Source organism: Triticum aestivum, chromosome 7B, assembly GCF_018294505.1.
Source record: "Triticum aestivum cultivar Chinese Spring chromosome 7B, IWGSC CS RefSeq v2.1, whole genome shotgun sequence".
In the NCBI taxonomy this organism is placed as follows: Eukaryota; Viridiplantae; Streptophyta; class Magnoliopsida; order Poales; family Poaceae; genus Triticum; species Triticum aestivum.
In genome coordinates, this window is record NC_057813.1 from 645,044,765 (window position 1) to 645,062,398 (window position 17,634).

A 17,634-nucleotide genomic window follows, 5' to 3' on the forward strand; every position below is an offset into this window, starting at 1 on the left:
GAGTGTGTGCATGCTGTGCTCTGCTCTCTGCTGATCTATGTGTTGGTGCTCCTGCTATATGTTCATGCCATACAAATGAAATTTCTGTTAATCTTCTGACATGTTGAGTTGGTTCTCTCTGTCTTCTGTGGGGGTGAATGCAAAGGAGTCTATTAAGTCAGGCACTATTGCTGAGCTAAATTGACAAAAAAATGTTGGTAGCCATAGTTGTAGTTTAAGTAGTAGCGAGTTGTCTGATATGTATAAAGAGCCCGTTGCAACTGAGCCCGTTACTAAATTGACAAAAAAGGTCGCCAGTGTCACTTGATATGTATGAGAATATTAAATGTATTATTAACATGATTAATATTGAACTCTTAAAGTTAATGTGGCCCCGTTGCAACGCACGGGCGTTCTTCTAGTCAATCACAGAAGCTAGGACCTTGCAAATGGCGGCTCTCTGTTTGAGAATAGGGAGACCAACTTTGAAGCACATGCAATAGCGAAAGCAGCTTCTGACTCTTCGTGTAGGGCGCCATATGTGGCTAGGGATACTTCCTGAAATCGCATGTTTTTTTTTTTTGAGGGGCTTCTGAAATTGCTTGGCATCCCTTATGTTTTGAACGTTGAATAAAATCCCTAATTCAATTTTCTTAGCAAACCCTAATTCACCTAGTAAAATGTACTTCCTCCAACGAAGCCGCCCGATTCCAACGCCCGCCTGGGCCTCAACATATGGCCGAACGAAGCCCAACTCCAACCCAGTTTCTCTTCTGGCACGGCAACGGCAGGCACATCCCCGCGCCGCCTCTTCCTCTTCGATTCCCCAATCTCCTCCCCGTCTCCTCCGCCCCCCAAAAATCCTCCTAAATTGCCAGTCTCACCAGCCGGCGGAACCCTAGCTCTGGAGCTACTGCCAGGCCAGGACGGCGGAACCGGCCGCTCCTTCCCTGGCGCCGCACTTCGGAGGCCTGCGCTGCTCGGCGCGTCCCTCGCCCGCGTCTTTCCTCCGGCCACACCTTCAGGATTCGCGCCGCTCCGGTCCAAGGGCTTTAGAGGCTTGCTACCGTTGCCGTCCTCTTTACCTCTGCGCGCGCACATGTATGATTTTGACCTTCGTAGCGCTCCGGTCTCTCTGATCTTGGCCCTTCTGTCGTTGATGCCCCGATGCTATTGCGAACACCTTCAGGATTCACGAACACAAGTAGGATCTCCACTGGTTCTGATTCATGCACCAACTACTATTCTATGCAAATAGTAATTGCTAACTCTTCAATCCTTGCTAGATAGTCTGTAATGCTTTCAATTTTTTTTAATGTGAATAAGCACTACTTCATAGATTGCAAACCCCATGTTTAATAGTCCATTGCAAGAATTATAATATTCAAGGAGGTGTCCAGGCTCAATAGTGGTCTGTATTTCATAACCATAGGTTTATGCTACTTCTGATGAATTCCTAATAAAATGTTATTTCTGTTGCAACTTCACACTTTTCAGGAGTCTGATATGCTTGGTCAAGTTCAGTGCAGCGGCTGCAGCCGGCCCCTATTGATTCCATTTTCTATGATGCACGGTGGTCGGCCGGTAGGCACCTCTACCTTCTGTCGCAGCGTATCCAGGTCAGCATTGCAGCTTCCTCGACACTAAACTTATGCAACCATCCACCGCAATTTTTCCTTTGTGACCTATATATACTCGGCTTCAGTGACAGTCTTGCTGATCTTAGGCAATCGACATTCTCTCCGCTTACTTGTCAGATGGGCGTTGCTTTGATGATTTAATCTGATAAAGATGACACACTAGGACGTAGACGTACACAGAAAATTTCCGGGTAGCTTGTACATGACTGGATCCTCTCCGTGCAAAAATTGATGAGACATAGTTGGTAGGAAAATCTGTGAGGGGCTAAAACTGCAGTCTTCCCTTACCGCACAATGCAAGTTCCCGGTTTAATTCTGGATTATTATTGTAGCCTTTAGGTTTTGTTTTTATTTGCTAAGCATAGCACCTAATTTACGATGAAGTGCATCCATCAAGCAAATTGTTTCACTGTTAATACAGAGCAAACATATCAGAATAGGTGATATTCAAGTCTACTGGAAATTGCTCCAATTATGTTAAGATCAACTAAGTTACTAGCTAGGGACCTGGATGCCCTGCAAGATACACAAATCTATCTTTGAAGCATGTGAGATCTAGATGTGCATCCTTCTATTCAAGGATTCCTGTCTGCTCATAATATATTGTGGTTGAAATGTGGGGTTTAAGTGCACAACTGAACTTTAGCTTTGAACAAAACAATGGTGTGTTGGTCTGTACAGAGCCGGACATTTTTGTTGCATTCCATGCTTTTCGATCAATGATTTTGACGTGTTGGTCCAGCATGTTTACTGTTTTTGTGTTGTACTGTTAACTGTTTATACATATATTGATGGTCAAAGTTATGATATGGTTGTCTGTTCGCGTAATGGTCAGTTATGTAATGGAGGTCTCTTCATGATGTACTAGCGCATAATGTCGTTGTAGTCAAAGAGCTGCTATTCTTTGTGCACTTGTTGGACGGAACCGGTAGAAGCCATTCTTTAATATGTGGTTATCCTTAATTTACATCTCCCTTAATTCACATCAGGAAAAGTGTTAAGTCCCTCTTTTGTCCACATGAACTGCCCTCCTTTGCCACATAGAAGGCATCGAGGGCTCTATGAAAGCATCCAATCTCGCCGCTCTGCCAACTTTGCCTGAACCTCGACTGCCAATGCTCCATATACCGTCATACAATCTTGCCATTCTACCTACTTCGCCGGAACACCGACCGCTGGTGCGCTATCTGAGGTACGCTGGATCACATGCCAAACTAAATACGTCTCCGTCGTTTTTGAAAAAGACATGATTTTTAGCTTCCATCGTTATTACCTTGCCATGTACGTACTGTCTGCAAAGTTTGCAAACAAAAAGTGAAACCTATAATGATGAGTGATGACTACGGTATTATATCTATTTAATTACCAGAATTAAATCTTCATGACTGCGAACGTTAGGTGTGTAGTATGCAAGTTTAGAGAGGGACATATCAAGTTTACTATGAACACAAACAGGACAGGTTTGACAAACAACACACTTCAGGCTCTTTAATTTATTATTATTTTAGGGAGCAAAGATGCACACCTGCCTTTCTTGAGCTGTGCTGAGAGTATATAATTTCATTTTGTTTAGCTTGTTGGTTGGTAACCTATACTGCTACTAAGTTGCCGTTGCCTTGTCTGATCTGATACTTGTTAGTTGCCAAGCTGCAGTGCTAGATTACAGCCCTAACATGATGTCGATTGTATCTAGTCAGTGTACACTATGTTTCTTTAGTTATGCTAATTGGATTGGAATGAACATAAATCAACGGAGTATATTTTTTCATGGCCTTATACTATGGTTTTTCAGGTAGGCTGTTTTCAACTGGACTAAAAATCAGTGTTATTTTCATGCATGGAAGAAGCGCTCGACTTTATTACTAACTACTGTAACAGGTGAACAGTTGTGCTGCCTTCCTATTCTAATCATGGATTTTAAGCATACTGCTAACAAAATGTTGGCGAGTGTGGCAGGTTTTACCTAATTCAAAACATGGCCAATACTGAATTTCTAGCTTTCACGTTGCCATGTATATCCCATCTAAATTTCTGAAGTTTATGGACACTACAACTAAATTTAGCAGCTGCTGCAAGCAAAACACAATTGGGTAGAGCAAATTAATTGCTGTTGGATTGAAAACAATAGGTTCAATTGGTTTTTGTGCAGCGGGAGGGGAGAAATTATATATGGTACAGGCTAACCTGGCCATTTTATGTTTTTTTAGGGAATGCCTTCACGGCTTACTTTATTAATCACATAAGCAAACTTACATCGTTCACAAGAGATTCATGAATAAAAGGAGATTCATCTACCCAATTACATGATAAATGGTTCTCATTGCTATGCTTAGCATTCTCATGTGCGACGCCATTGGCCTCCCGATAGCAGTGAGCAAACTGAACCGTACCTATCTCCACAATCAAGTCAACGCAATCCGCAAAAACAGCAGCTCCTTCATGCCACCAAGTACTTCCTCCACCACATGCTTTGATTACTTCTAAACAGTCTGATTCTGCTACTATTTGATGGTAGCCTAGAGATGCCGCCATAGATAATCCTTCTTTCATCACCAAGGACATAATGTATTTTTATCTATTCGGTTGTCAAATGGTTCTGTATCAGCAGACCCCTCTGTGGGTTCTGCAGGTGTATTATTGATACATGTGAGTTTGGATGATTTAGATAGATGTATTTGTGGGGTCTGGTACTCGTTATAATTGTGTGCTGCTAACAAGGATAAAGGAGAAATTCTCCTGCATTGTGATTAATGTATATGACCCTACTCAGCAGGAGCTTAACATTTAGTGTTTTTGTGGTACTTATCTTGCTTGCAGTATGGTTTACATGGCTGCTTTGTTAAACGTACAAGGAATACTTATTCTGATATGTCTTAGCACTTTTATATGCTGACCTCCTTGATTCAGTTTAACAACAATGGTAGATATAGTGGCAAAGTTTCATTGTTGTATATAGCATCAGGATTTTTATGAAAATTAACATCTCTTTTCTCTACCAGAAATTCAAATCATAGATGATAGGTGTTGAACTGCTAGAATATTTATGCCCCTTTGCAACACATGGGCATATGTGCGAGCTTATTCCAAAAGAGAAATGCATTGGTACTATGTTGATAGCGAGGGCGCAAGGCTCAAGGGAAGCAGGTTCTCTAGCTGTCTGTATGCTTATGGTATCTTGCATGGGGGGTATGTTTTTTATACCTCTATATGTTGCTTTGCTCACTGTTCATATTATCTTGAAGTTGCATCCCTTATGTTTGTGCTTTACATTTCAGTTACAAATTCAATTCAACATGTCAGTTGAGGAAGCTGCTGAGTTAGCATGGCGGGCTATTTATCATGCAACATTCCTTGACGGAGCTAGTGGCGGTATGCATTCTGTTTCTTAGTATCTATCATGATATTTGTTTTGTTCAGTCATGACATGCATGCATATTTGTTGAACACCTTATCATTATATCTTCCTTTTGAAATACCAAACATAACTATTTGAGTAGCAATTACTTCCGTAAGTTTTTTTTTGCAAAGCCACACCTTCCTATTTACAAACGTACAATATTGTAGAGTATAGACATGGGTCTAGACATCTAGGAAAACCTCCCTATATGATCGTTACATGTTAATTACATGTGTAGATATGTTCCTTTTTTTTCATATGGCTTACATCTTGGTAGATTCTAAAATATGGTGTGATGTATAAAGAATTATGGTCAGCGCTATGTGTTTGGGGTCAAATTATTATTTGAAAGTAGGGGTTAAAGTTTGTTGAAAGAAAGAAGATTATTATTTGGGGTTGAGAGTATGGCTAATATCCCACTCGGCCCTGTTTGCAATGGCCCACTTTGCAGAAGAATACACCAACCATTTTGGTAGTGGGCCTAACTCATCTCGACAATTCTGTTTGGGCCTCACTTCCCCTAATACGCTAGTCATCATCTCCTTTTCCGTATTTCTCTTGGTCACTTCACAATCTGAGAGATACACCAACAGTTTTGGAATTCACAAACTTATTTAGATTCTGTAAATATAGAATTCGCCGTAAACATTTTTTGAGTTCACAAACATATTTTGAATACATGAACATTTTTCGAGTTCGCAAACATTTTTTGAATTTGCAAACATATTTTTTGTATTTGTGAACGTTTATTGAATTCTCAAACACTTTTCAAATTCGCCTTGAATGTTATTATTAGATTCTAAAATATAGTGTGATATAAAGAATTATGGTCAACGTTATCTTTAGTGTTTGGATCAAATTATTATTTAAAAGCACTGGTTAAATTTGCCAAAGAAAGAAGTTATCGTTTGGGCTTGAAAGAGTATGACTATATCCCACTTGGTCCTGTTGCATCAAAAGCGTGGCACTCACATTGGAGAAGAATACACCGACCGTAGCGAGCCTAACTCATCTCAACAATTTTGTTTATGCCTCACCCCCCCAATGCGCTAGCCATCATCTTCTTGTCCCGTATTTCTCTTAATCTCATACCCAAACACTTCATGATCTGAGAGAGGGCATGCCATCAGCCATGGCAGCATTGTCCCATTCGGCCGTTCATGCCACTTGAGAGGATGAAGGCTCTAGAGACATCGTGCGAGAGGCATTGTAGCGAGTTTGCCACCATCCTAGCAATGATGACAATGCCACAGAGCATATAGTGGAAAGTAGAGTAGGACGGTGGTGTGACAGCGCCGCGGGAGGAGGTGCACTCGAATAGGGGCACTGCAGTTTGTTTCTTCATTTGGGCGAGAGGAAGCTAGATAGTCAAGACTCCCAATAAGATGGCGGTAAAGCATCAGATCAGACAAAGGGTCACCATCAGTAGCATGGAGGTGAACATTAAGCTTCATGGGAGTTGCAACAATGCGCTTGTTAGTAAGGGCAGCACGAGCAAGAAGATCCTGGATTACTTTTTTTGAGCAAGAAGAGACCTCAATCCCAAGAAAGTAGCGAAGAGGTCCAAGGTCAGGCATAAGAAACCGCACACTAAGACCTTCACAAAGGCAAAATACTCGGGGTCTTCACGAGTATGAACATACTCCCTCCGTCCTTTAAAGAGTGTACTTCCAACTTTGTTGGAGGGTCAAACTATCTCAAAGTTTGACCGAGTGTGCGAGCAGTGGTCATATGGTTCACAAGAGCTTACAGTCTCATCGTAATCAAGACCATGCTCCTACTGAAAGCTATAAGCCATAAAACGAGCTTTGTGGCACTCAAGAGAACCATCAGAGCTAGTCTTAAAATTGTAGACCCACTTACAAGTTATGGGAAGAACACGAGGAGGAAGAGAAACAAGATCCAACGTGCTGCTGCGTTCAAGAGCAACAATCTCCTCTGTCATCACAAGATGCCATATGGGATGAAAAACAGCGCCAACGCTTGGAAAACCATGGTGGTCCACAAGCGAAAGCGGACGAGGATGCAAGCCATAAGTAGGTTGAGGCGGGGAAGATGGCGCATCAGTACACGCAACCATAACACGCGGTCCACAAGCGAAGCCCAATGAGGAATCACCGGGACAAACTCAAGTGATGGAGACAATGGAGCCACCGGTGATGAAGGTGTAGAATCTTGTTGTAAGCGAGGTGAGGAAATCATAGGAGATGATGGCATTGGATATGCAACAATCAAAAAAGTGTGCGAAGAGTGGCCATGTGTGCCATAGGAGCAAATGTCTTGCTATAGTCATGACCCTGTTCCCATTATTAGACAAGCTTTGTAGTGCTCAAGAGAACCATTAGAGTCTTAACTTTGTAGAACCTCTTACAAGTGATGAGACAAGCACAAGGAGGAAGGTTAACGAGATCCCATGTGCCGATGCACGCAAGAGCATCAATCTCTGATTCCATCCTATTGGGCATGAACAACAACGTCACGATAAGAAGTCATCTCGAGAAGAGTGGTGCTAGAATAACCATAGCGGTCAATAGGTGGAAGCGGGTGAGTTCGGAAGCCATAAGTAGGCTGTGCCGGAGGTGGTGTGTTGCCAACGCACAGAAGAATCCACAACACACGGATGACCATTCTAGTAAAGAATCCATAACACACGAATCACCAGGGAAGCCTCAGGTAATGAACAAGGTGAAGTCGTGGGTGACGAAGGTGTGGGGTCCACAACAGTAGTACGGGAAGACACGATGGGATGGTTGGACGAGGGCAATATATGAGTGATAGGTGTATTGGAAAAAGTGAGGAAATAAATATCCTCAATCGGGGAGGCCAAAGGAGAGGATGGATGTTGATAGAAAGGACAAGACTCATCAAAAGGCATATCCCGGGAAATGTGCATTCGACGACTGACAAGATCCCAACACGATATCCGTTGCTCATCACTTTAACCTAAGAAGACATTCAATAGAGTCTGGCAGTCAGTTTGGTGCATTCATAGGGGCAAGAAGAACGTAGCAAACACAACCAAACAAATGAAGCATTTAGTAGTCAGGAGAACGACCAAAAAGATGCTCGAGAGGAATTCCACCCTGTCAAGAAAAGGAAGAATGAATGTTGATGAGATAGGCGGAAGTAGAAACACCTCAACCCAAAAGTGAGGTGGAAGAGAGGCGACGATCATTAATGCACGAGCCGCCTCAAGAAGGTGACGCTGCTTGCTCTCAGCAACACCATTTTGAGCGTGAGCATCAGGATAAAAACAAAGCTTCTTACAAATAGACAAGACTTCACTACAAGAAAACATAAAAGATATCTCCATGTGTGTCAGGAGAAATCATCTGTAAAGATTATATAGTAGTGATTGCCTCCTTCCAAGGAGACTGTCGATAGCAGCGAAGGGAATGTGAAGCCAGTCGAGCTCCTAGAGGCCCTGGGAGTCACAGTGCTGAGGGCAAGCACCAAGTAGACCACCCATGTGAGGATCCTAATCAGAACAAGTATCAAAGTTGAGTGTGACCCTACAACCAGAGCGAAAAAATGCTACCAGAAAAAAATCTTGCTATCAGAAAACCAGAGTGAAATAATCTAACCACCTGAAATGAGTTGCATGGTAAATGGATGAACATGAGCAATAGAAGGAGCATGAAAATATGAAGTGCTAAGCTAAAAAGCACGGGCACGGGGACGGAAGGACGGGGATACGCATATGAGGATACGGGATACGACATTTTCCAAAAACAGCCATTCAGGGATACGTTGAGTATATATAAAATAAAATAAAAATATGCCATATAATATAGATGAAGACAGAAAATTAAAGAAAAAGAGTTTAGAATAGAGAATACTGCCCCATTTGGTGGCTCTTTTATCAAGTACTTGATTGATCCTCGTCCTCCCATGTCATTGCAAGTTGCATCTTGCAAAACACATCAAACAACAAAGAAGATTAGAAAAATAAAAGACATAACCAGAAGACAATATGAACACATCAAAAGAGTAAAGACTTTTGGTTTGCTCACCCAATTTGAAATGCCATTTGGCTCCCAATTGCAGAACGGTTTAGCAATCTGAACACCATATTACAAATAAAAACCATGACAAATTGACAAGCTCACATAGTCCACTAAAAACATGATAAATGGGAGCACAACAAGGCTCAGATGGCCACATCACACAGTTTCAAACACAAACTGTTCAAATGGCAAATAGGTAGTTCATTACATAACTAGAAAGATAAATGGAGAGAATGACTGATGTTCTCATTCTCTCATGGCAGAAGCCTAAATTAGTAAATGGCAGTAGATTCAAATGAGAGAATCGATGATTTCCTCCCCCAATTCTAGTTCATCAAGTGAAAGATCTGCAGATTCAAGCATGCCAACACCAGCAAAAGTCTCAACTCCATCTCCCCCAACATCCCACATTCGGCTTGGCCTAGTTTGATATGCTTTAGAATTCCTTGAAAGAAGGCGATGGTTGTTGTGTGTGTACACCAAATCAGAAGCTCGAGCAGGCGTTAGCTTGTTTCTTCCAGCACTATGGATGAAACCATATGTGCTCCAATTCCTTTCACAACAAGAGGAAGATGCAGGCTGCCCAAGTACCTTCAATGGGAAATTTTTTAATAGCCTAGTGCTGACTCCATGAGTGCCCCACCATTGTTTAGGTTCAAAATCAGCTCATTCAATAGAATCTGGATTTTCGAAGGCATTCATGAAAGGAGCAAAATCAGCAAATTCCTTCTTGATGGTTTTGAAATCCTCTTGATCTGGATAGAACTTTCGAAAGCACTTGTTTCTCATTTCTGTAACTTCATGGTCATCATTGGGGCTGATACAGCCAAGGACTTCATTAATCCAAGCTGGACTATAGTACCTATGATACGAAGTAAACAAAATCAGCAAGCATGTTCAAGTTAAGAACTTTGAATGAGAAACAATGAAAGTATGAAACAACAAATCAGCAAGCAAATTCAGATTTTACCTTGGGTTTAGTGAGTGAGCCAGACAATGTAAAGGGGTATTGCTCTTGGTCCAACGGGAAACAAGGATCTCTTTAATAATGTCATACAAGATACACTCTTCACCTTGTTCCTTTCCTTCAAACCGATAGATAGGTATTTTGACCTATGAACAAAAGAGCAAATGAAATCAGCATGCTCCACAAATGAAAACAGCATGCTAATGAATTAAAAGATGCTTGAAGGCTTGAAGCAACTAATTATTTACCTTCTCTATCATGGAATCCCACATCTCATAGATCAAATGGAGACATGGCTTGTCGGTGTCAGCCAACCTTATCATTGCATAAATAGGCTCAGTGAAAGAAACAATGTACTCAATTCTGTCCCACCAAATATCATTGAGGACAAGCCCCTTCACCCTTTGAGCTCTAGTTGTATCATCCTCTGTATAAGCAGCCCAATTAGGATGAACAACCATTTGAACAAGTGCATCCTTAATAATTAATAGAATCCTCTTGAGCATGATCACAACACTTGCAAATCTAGTTTCTGCAATTTGAAGGAATTTGAGTTTGCTAAACTCGTTGAACATAGACAGCCTCATGCCATGATTCATGACAAAGTTCTTGATAAAAGTTGCTTCATCAGCCACCTCTTTGATGAACCAAAGATGGAAATTGTCGCCCTTGTTGTTCTTTGAATCACATATGTTCTTCAATGCAAGATTGAGAGTGCACAATGCAAGGAGTCCAGAAGATGTTCTTGTACTTTGCTTCAATCATCAACCCAGCAACTTACCAATTTGCAGCATTGTCGGTGACCACTTGAACCACGCACTCAATGACTTCCTTCAGCTTCTCAAATATGTATTCCTTGCTTTTTATCTAACAATGAAGAGTTGAAGACAAGTCAACAAGCAATATATGCAACAAAAAGGAACAAAAGACAAAGTTAATTGCCTTTAAGAACATTGGTACAAAGATTTTACCTCTCCCTCGGTGTTAATTGCCTTTAAGAACATTGGACCACCTTCAGTCATAACCATGAAGTTTAAAATGGGGTCGCCTTTGAGGTTCAGACCAGCCATCAGTTGCAATAGTCACTCCTTTGTTGGGCCATGTTGATTTAATGGGTTAGGCTTCTCTGAATGTGCTTGTTCTCTTGGTCAAGAAGAGTAGTCCTCAATGAATTATATTCTGGAGGCACATACCCACTCAAGCTATTATTTGCAATGAAGATGATGGCTGCCCTAAAGTCGGGATTCCTTGCAAGATTGAATGGAAGCCTGCAATACGCACACATCAAATCAGCAACACATAAATTTAACCATGCTTGACAAGAAAAGAAAAGATTGTGACACAAAATTACACACCTGCAGTGTAAAACATTCTAGCAACATGAGCATCAGTTTGTTGCCAGACTTCAGCATTAAAACTCTCTTGTATAGCGGTTTGCTTTCTTTTTCTTGTCGGAGCAGATGCATCATTGGGAGGTAAAGGAATTGTATGCCTTGTTGCGCCATGCTCAAGGAGTTGAGTGGCTGCTCTATCTTCTTTGGAAAGTTGCTCAAATGCAGAGTGTGGAATTTTGTCACAGGTTGCTATATCTTTCTTTGTTATATAAAGAAGATGGGGCTTCACTCTTGAATAGCTGCCTGGGTAAATTTTCTTACAAAAATTGCAACGAAACTTGGTGTTTCCTCCACTGCTACCAGGGCAACAACAGCAGCACCGGCATTTGTTTCTTCTGGTGTAAGTGCACATACGCCCACAAAGGATACCTGGGATCTACAGCACCAGGACCAGGACGCCCTTCACTCTCACCCACGAATGATTGGCTACCGGCTGTGCCGCTCGCAGATGCCATGGTTTGGTACCTATCAGGCCAACAACAAGCAATCAATTCCTATCAAGAACAGCAGCAGCCAGCAACACAAGCAAAGAGCAGAAAGCAGCAAGCATCAGACCCAATAACTTAGTGCAAGCAAACAGTAGTACAGTACCAAGCAGCAAGCATCTGAAGATTAAAAGTGGAAGAGGTTGAAGAAGAATGAGGAGATGATGTTGGGTTACCTGCGGCTGCAAGGAGAGGCTGCAGGTGCTGGAGGGGACAGTCGCCGGTTGAATCCAGGCGCACCGGCGGCGGTGGTGGCGAGTCCAGGCGGTGGGGGCGAGTCCAGGAGGTGGCGGCGCCGTCTGTGCGACCTGGGAGGCAAGGAGGGAGTACCTCTTCCTTATGTCGTGACCTTGCAAATAGGGTTTCCTATAATGGGTCGAGGCTGTTTTTTGGGCTAGGCCGTATCCCAAACGTGTCCCAGCATATCCCAATAGTTTTTTTTTAAATTCAAATTTCGGGGATACTCCAAAATCTGCGTATCCCGCCGTATTCCTGTATCCCGGCGTATTAGGACGGCAGTTCGGCAATTCCTGGCGTGTCCGTGCTTTGTAGGTGCTAAGAGTGCCTCGACTATCGACTAGGAGGGAAGTACCATCAAAAGTAAGAACATGAGCATGAGAATCTATAGGTCGAATAGAGGACTAACTGGAAGAATCATAAGTCATTTGAAAAGACGCTCCAGTACCAAGGATCCATGGAGGCGTACCTGATTGTGTAAAAAGTGTTTTCAGTACCAGAAGAATCAGTAGCAAAACTTGCAAAACCTGTCGATGGAGAACCAAAAGAAGGAGCTAGCAGATGCCGAAGTTGCGTAATCTCCGTCGTAGTCAGGGGCTTAACTACGGAGGTCAACGAAGAAGCATCGGGTGATGATCAAGCAGAAGCAGTAAGTAGGTGTCAGAAGTCCTGCAATCTCCTACGAGGTGAAGGACACTGCTCAAGTGGTCGACGTAGAATCACCAGAAGAGGAGTGGCCGCCACCACCTGTGTAAGCCTAGAGGATGACCGGTACCTATTATAGAAGTTGGTGGAGGAGACGAGGTCACATGCACACGAGGACCAATTGCAAAGGGAAGGCGCACATGACGTAGTCGGTGGAGTGATGTGCACCAAAACTACTGATGAAAGCCATGAGCAACCATCACCGCTTGTAGAGGTCGCGAGAGGAGTCATTGTAGAGCCACTATCGTAGCCTATGGAAGGCACCGGGGTGAGCAACGTCATAGACGGAGGAGCACCAAGCATCGATTGGCGATGCATGTGCGACACCCTAAAAAGCCACCACACAACAAGAGAAATTGTGTCCAATGAAGACATTGTACCTTTTTTTTGTTCTTCTACTCTTTTATAGAATTAGCCTTTTGTCTTATGAAAGAAGAGAGCAACGGAGCATGGAAGAGCAGCGTACAGGGCGCGTGCGAAGCGGCATGGTCCCCTAGAGAGGCATGTCGACAGGATAGGCTGCCGTCTGTGAGGTCTGGCGGCAAAGTCCAATGTTGAGGTGCTGCGTGTAGCAGAAGAGGGAGCCGAGACTCTGACCTGCAATAGCGGACATCGCGGTGATTGCGGATGTGCGTCGGCCTCCTTTAGAAGACGGTGAGGCGTCGACCAGCTGGAACGTCGGGACATCTTGGAGCGGCATAAAGGCGTGACCTCTTGGAGCGGTGGGACGTTGGCCTCCTAGAGATGAAGATGAGGCACAACTTACTTGGAGATGCTGAAGAGGTAGCATGCCGTTGTGAGCGCGATGGAGGTGGCCACCAGTGGGGAGCACGGTGGAGGTGGAGGTATCGAGTTCGGAAGGGCATGACGAGAGCGGTGGCCTTTGGGAATTCATCGGGGCAGGAGAGGCCTGGACGACGAAGGAGAGACTACCATGATCTTGAGGCAGCAGAGCGACGACGACATTCGTTGAGAAGAAGACCTCAGGCGAGTGCGGGAGGTTGGGTTGCACGTGAGCGTACTGGCCTGAGAAAAACATTGATTAGAAACTTGGATCGAAATTGATTTAGAGGAGCACGAGTTATGCATGCGAGAAAGAAAACCTAGGTTCTAATACCATGTTAGGAATGTGCAACTTGTATTCCCAGGTGGTCATAGGCTATACATGTACATGTGTGGTACAATATGCAGAAAACCCCTTGTGTAACAAGGAAAATATAAAGGGTACATGACTATAATATATTATTTTAACATGTGTAAGACCCATGCGTTGTGTTCCTTCTAGATGGTCTAGAATGCGAGCAACCGCATCGACTTGAGTTTGTAGTGCAACAACCAATCCACTAGTCGGAAAGGGAAACGCCGTTCCCTGGGGGCAACAGTGATGTCGAAGAGACGAGCTCCAATTTCTAGATAGAAGGATTGAAGCAAAGGGTGCAGATGATATGGATCTCCAGACCGTGGTATAGATTACCGATCATTGAAGACATGGGCATTGCGTTCCTTCCAAATGGTCCAGACGCGAGCTACACTACCAACTTGAGATCATGACGCCCCAAAGAAGGGACGGTTGCTTGACAACTAATCAACTAGTTGAAAAGGGACCCCGGGGTGGGTGTGCGGTAGTGACATTGAAGAGGTGAACAATGTTTGCCAGATTGCCGCCGAGAAGTAGCAGCTGGTGAACATGTGCTTGGTTGTTTGAGGGGCACTAGAGCAGAGGGGCATGCGGTGTAGCTGACCAGAGTGCGACGCTGACGATGGTGTTACACGGTGAGCCACATATGGATCTTGCATGTTATAATTGCCCATGCTTTCCACAACATTTTGTTGACGGGGGCTAAATGAAGCCCATGGAAGAAATCATGGTACTCGGAGTTCTCAGATGAAATCATGTCCACTTCAAAAGCAAGTGATCTGCTACGTTGTCGTGAAGGGTGATGTTCCCCAAATGATGATGCCGATGCAGGTAGACCCGACGACTTGCATTGTCAGCGCATCGGTAATGTCCTGTATCCATGAATGGTTCACGAGGGCCTGATGCACGGTGCATGTGTTGTCGGAAGATGGCATTGATGCGAGGAGCTGGCTGGATTGCCCCTCCAGCCATGTATCGGTCCAGAAAGGGTCGAATTTGCAAGCCCTTGTCGATGAGCATGAAGGAGCTTTGGTGTTCCTTGATTAGTTTCGGGAGTCGAGGCACGACGTAGAGAGTAAGCAACTAGGAGAAAAGCCTGGCAAAGGTATGTGGCAAATAGATCAGGTGGAAGTGATTGACCTTGTTCTTCTCTGGCAACAAGACGATGAGGGTAGCGGTGGGCTCGACGCAGTTACCTGCTATAAGCGCATAGAGCTGGTGAACGACGACAACAAGCTCATCTTTGATGATCTCCCAAGCGAGCTGTTAAAACCACTCTACGAGGGCTGGCGGCATGACACAGCCCATGATGGACAAATAGTCTGCGGGCATTTACTCTTTATCCTCATGGGTCAAGGCAACACCACTGTCACGGGCAATGCCGACCACGTGATTTTTGGAGTGGCGATGGCACACATGGATGTAGAAGTAGTGTGTGCTTGCGTCTCCCTCGGCTAGGTAGTGGAAGCAAAGCGGTGGCGGGTGATGATGCACTTGAGGGATACCAACCCAAGCAGCTTAAGCTTCAACTCTTTCCACAAATTAAACTCCTTTGGGACAGCCGTCGAGATGGAAAATGATTTCCTTGCCATGAGCTGTTGTACCTTGATGCTACCAATATGTTGGTTGCTCCACGACTGTAGTGTGTTGGCTATATGCTTCAGCAGGACACCCAAACGTTGTGGCCAAGGTGCGACAACACATGCTAGGCATCGGCAACCGCCTGGTGGAAGCCATCAAAATTTGGCCAGATATCCTTGAAGTGGAACCGGTGAGCCCTAGGCATCAGAATCGCGGTGTACAGGATGAATCTACTGCCATGGAGGATCCCGCGCCGAAAAGTATGTAGGATGTCATTAACCCTAGTTCGTCGAGCAAAACAAGCGGTTCTGCACCTTCATCCTCGATGACTTCCCGTCTTCATCACCTGAGTTTATCCTAGTGATTTCCTCCTCGTATTCTTCCATTTTTTCCTCACTTTTATACTCGTTCTCGCGTTGTGGATGCGTCTGCTGATGCACTATCTTCCTAGTCTCAACCTACATATCATCCACCAAAAATGTCGAGGAAGATTGACGTGGGTAGAAGGGCCGCGACTCATCTAAAGTCACATCCCGAGAAATACGCATCCGACGACCAACTAGATCCCAACAATCATATCCCTTATGCTCATCACTGTATCCTAAAAAGACACCTTGCAAAAATTGAGCGGTTAGTTTGGTGCATTCATGGGGGCAAAAAGGTCAACAAACACAACCAAACAAACGAAGCATTGATAATCAAGAGAACAATAAAACAGATGCTCGAAAAGAACACCACCCTGCAAAGCAGTGGATGGGTGAAGATTGATGAGATAGGCGGAAGGGGAGACAGGCTCAGCCCAAAGTGGGGTGGAAGAGAGGCAGCGACCATCAACGCATGAGTTGTCTCAAGGTGACGATGCTTGCGCTTGGCCACACCATTCTAGGGCTAGTTCTTTTGGGGCTTATGGCTGGCTATGTAAATAAGCTGCTCCAACCCGAACTTATTCTAGAAGCCCAATCTAAAATTTTATTTTGGAAACCTACTAATCAAGGATTAACTAGTAGGCTTGGCGCCATAGGGCGGTCGGGTCATCGGGGTGAGCAGCGGCAGGCAAAGTTGGGCTTGGCCATGATGCTGCTGATGGGAAGCCGGTCCGCCGGCGCTTGTGCCTGCCAACCAATGCTACCGATCACTGCTCACCGGCCGTCGTCCTTCAGCTCCAATCTAGGCTACCGATCACTGCACATCTTTGCCCTCGCCATCTTCTCCACCCAGTTTTTGCCTCTTCATTTCATTGGTTTCTTGATTATCGAATTTTGATTTCTTGATTTACGTGTTTTTCTAAATGAGATGTGTGCAGATCGGACGGAGAAGGGAAGGGGAAGGATCTTGAGGAAGAGTTAAGAACAAGGTGATCTCACTCTGATTTTCCTAGGTTATTTTCCTGTGTTGCTTGCAAAGATTGAATTGGCATGGTCATGGCACTCATACAATGCCTTGGTGCACCCCCTTCTCGTTGCTTGCAAAGGCAGATCCCACAACCTCACACATGCCACTAGTAATTTATATGCTACAAATTTTCTCTTTTGGTAGATGCATGCACACATACGCTTTTATGCAGTGCTTTAAGTAATCTGGACATTTAGTGCTTTATGTGTGCAGATACAAGAAGATTTATGATCTTGTTAAGTAGCATGTTGAGAGGTCTGAAGGAGGAGGGGCAGGGTTGGAAGCTATGAATGTAATATAAATACTTGCACTGCACTATATGATTTTTCATTTGCAAAATAGAATCACCCACAGTGTAGCTTTTGATTTATTCAGGTCAAGATGGGCAGCTGCAAATTCACTGGTTCACTGACCTAAATTATTTGTATCTTCACTATGTATTGGTTCACTGAACTAAATCTTCCTACTCAGGTTCATTTGTGTATCACCTTTGTTTTGAAAAAAAAATGCAAGCTTTATCATGATTGTCATTAATAGATCAATGAAGCAACAAAATATTAGTTGGACCAATTCCCGATAGCTGTCTTCTTTAACCTGCTTCAGAATCAGGAAAGGCTGGTTCCTAATATGTGATGCTTTTGTTTTAATGGGCTGGAGAATCAGGAAGGTCCACGATATTTAAGCAGGCAAGAATCCCATTGTATTCTTCCCT

The 17,634-nt window shown here is 43.9% G+C and overlaps 1 long non-coding RNA gene across 5 annotated transcripts; it reads left to right on the forward strand.

The window, feature by feature from the left end:
• Window positions 1-739: 739 nt before the first annotated feature.
• Window positions 740-17,608, forward strand: LOC123161099 (uncharacterized). Of its 5 annotated transcripts, XR_006480541.1 has the most exons (11): window positions 740-1,080; window positions 1,477-1,598; window positions 2,609-2,811; window positions 3,412-3,497; window positions 3,827-4,068; window positions 4,619-4,805; window positions 4,895-4,988; window positions 16,834-16,884; window positions 17,136-17,214; window positions 17,298-17,346; window positions 17,526-17,608. It is a non-coding gene; the product is annotated as an uncharacterized lncRNA (long non-coding RNA). The 5 variants fall into 5 exon arrangements; XR_006480540.1 differs by lacking the exon at window positions 3,827-4,068 and having other exon boundaries at window positions 741-1,183; XR_006480542.1 differs by lacking the exon at window positions 3,827-4,068 and having other exon boundaries at window positions 741-1,080; window positions 17,120-17,214.
• Window positions 17,609-17,634: the final 26 nt, after the last annotated feature.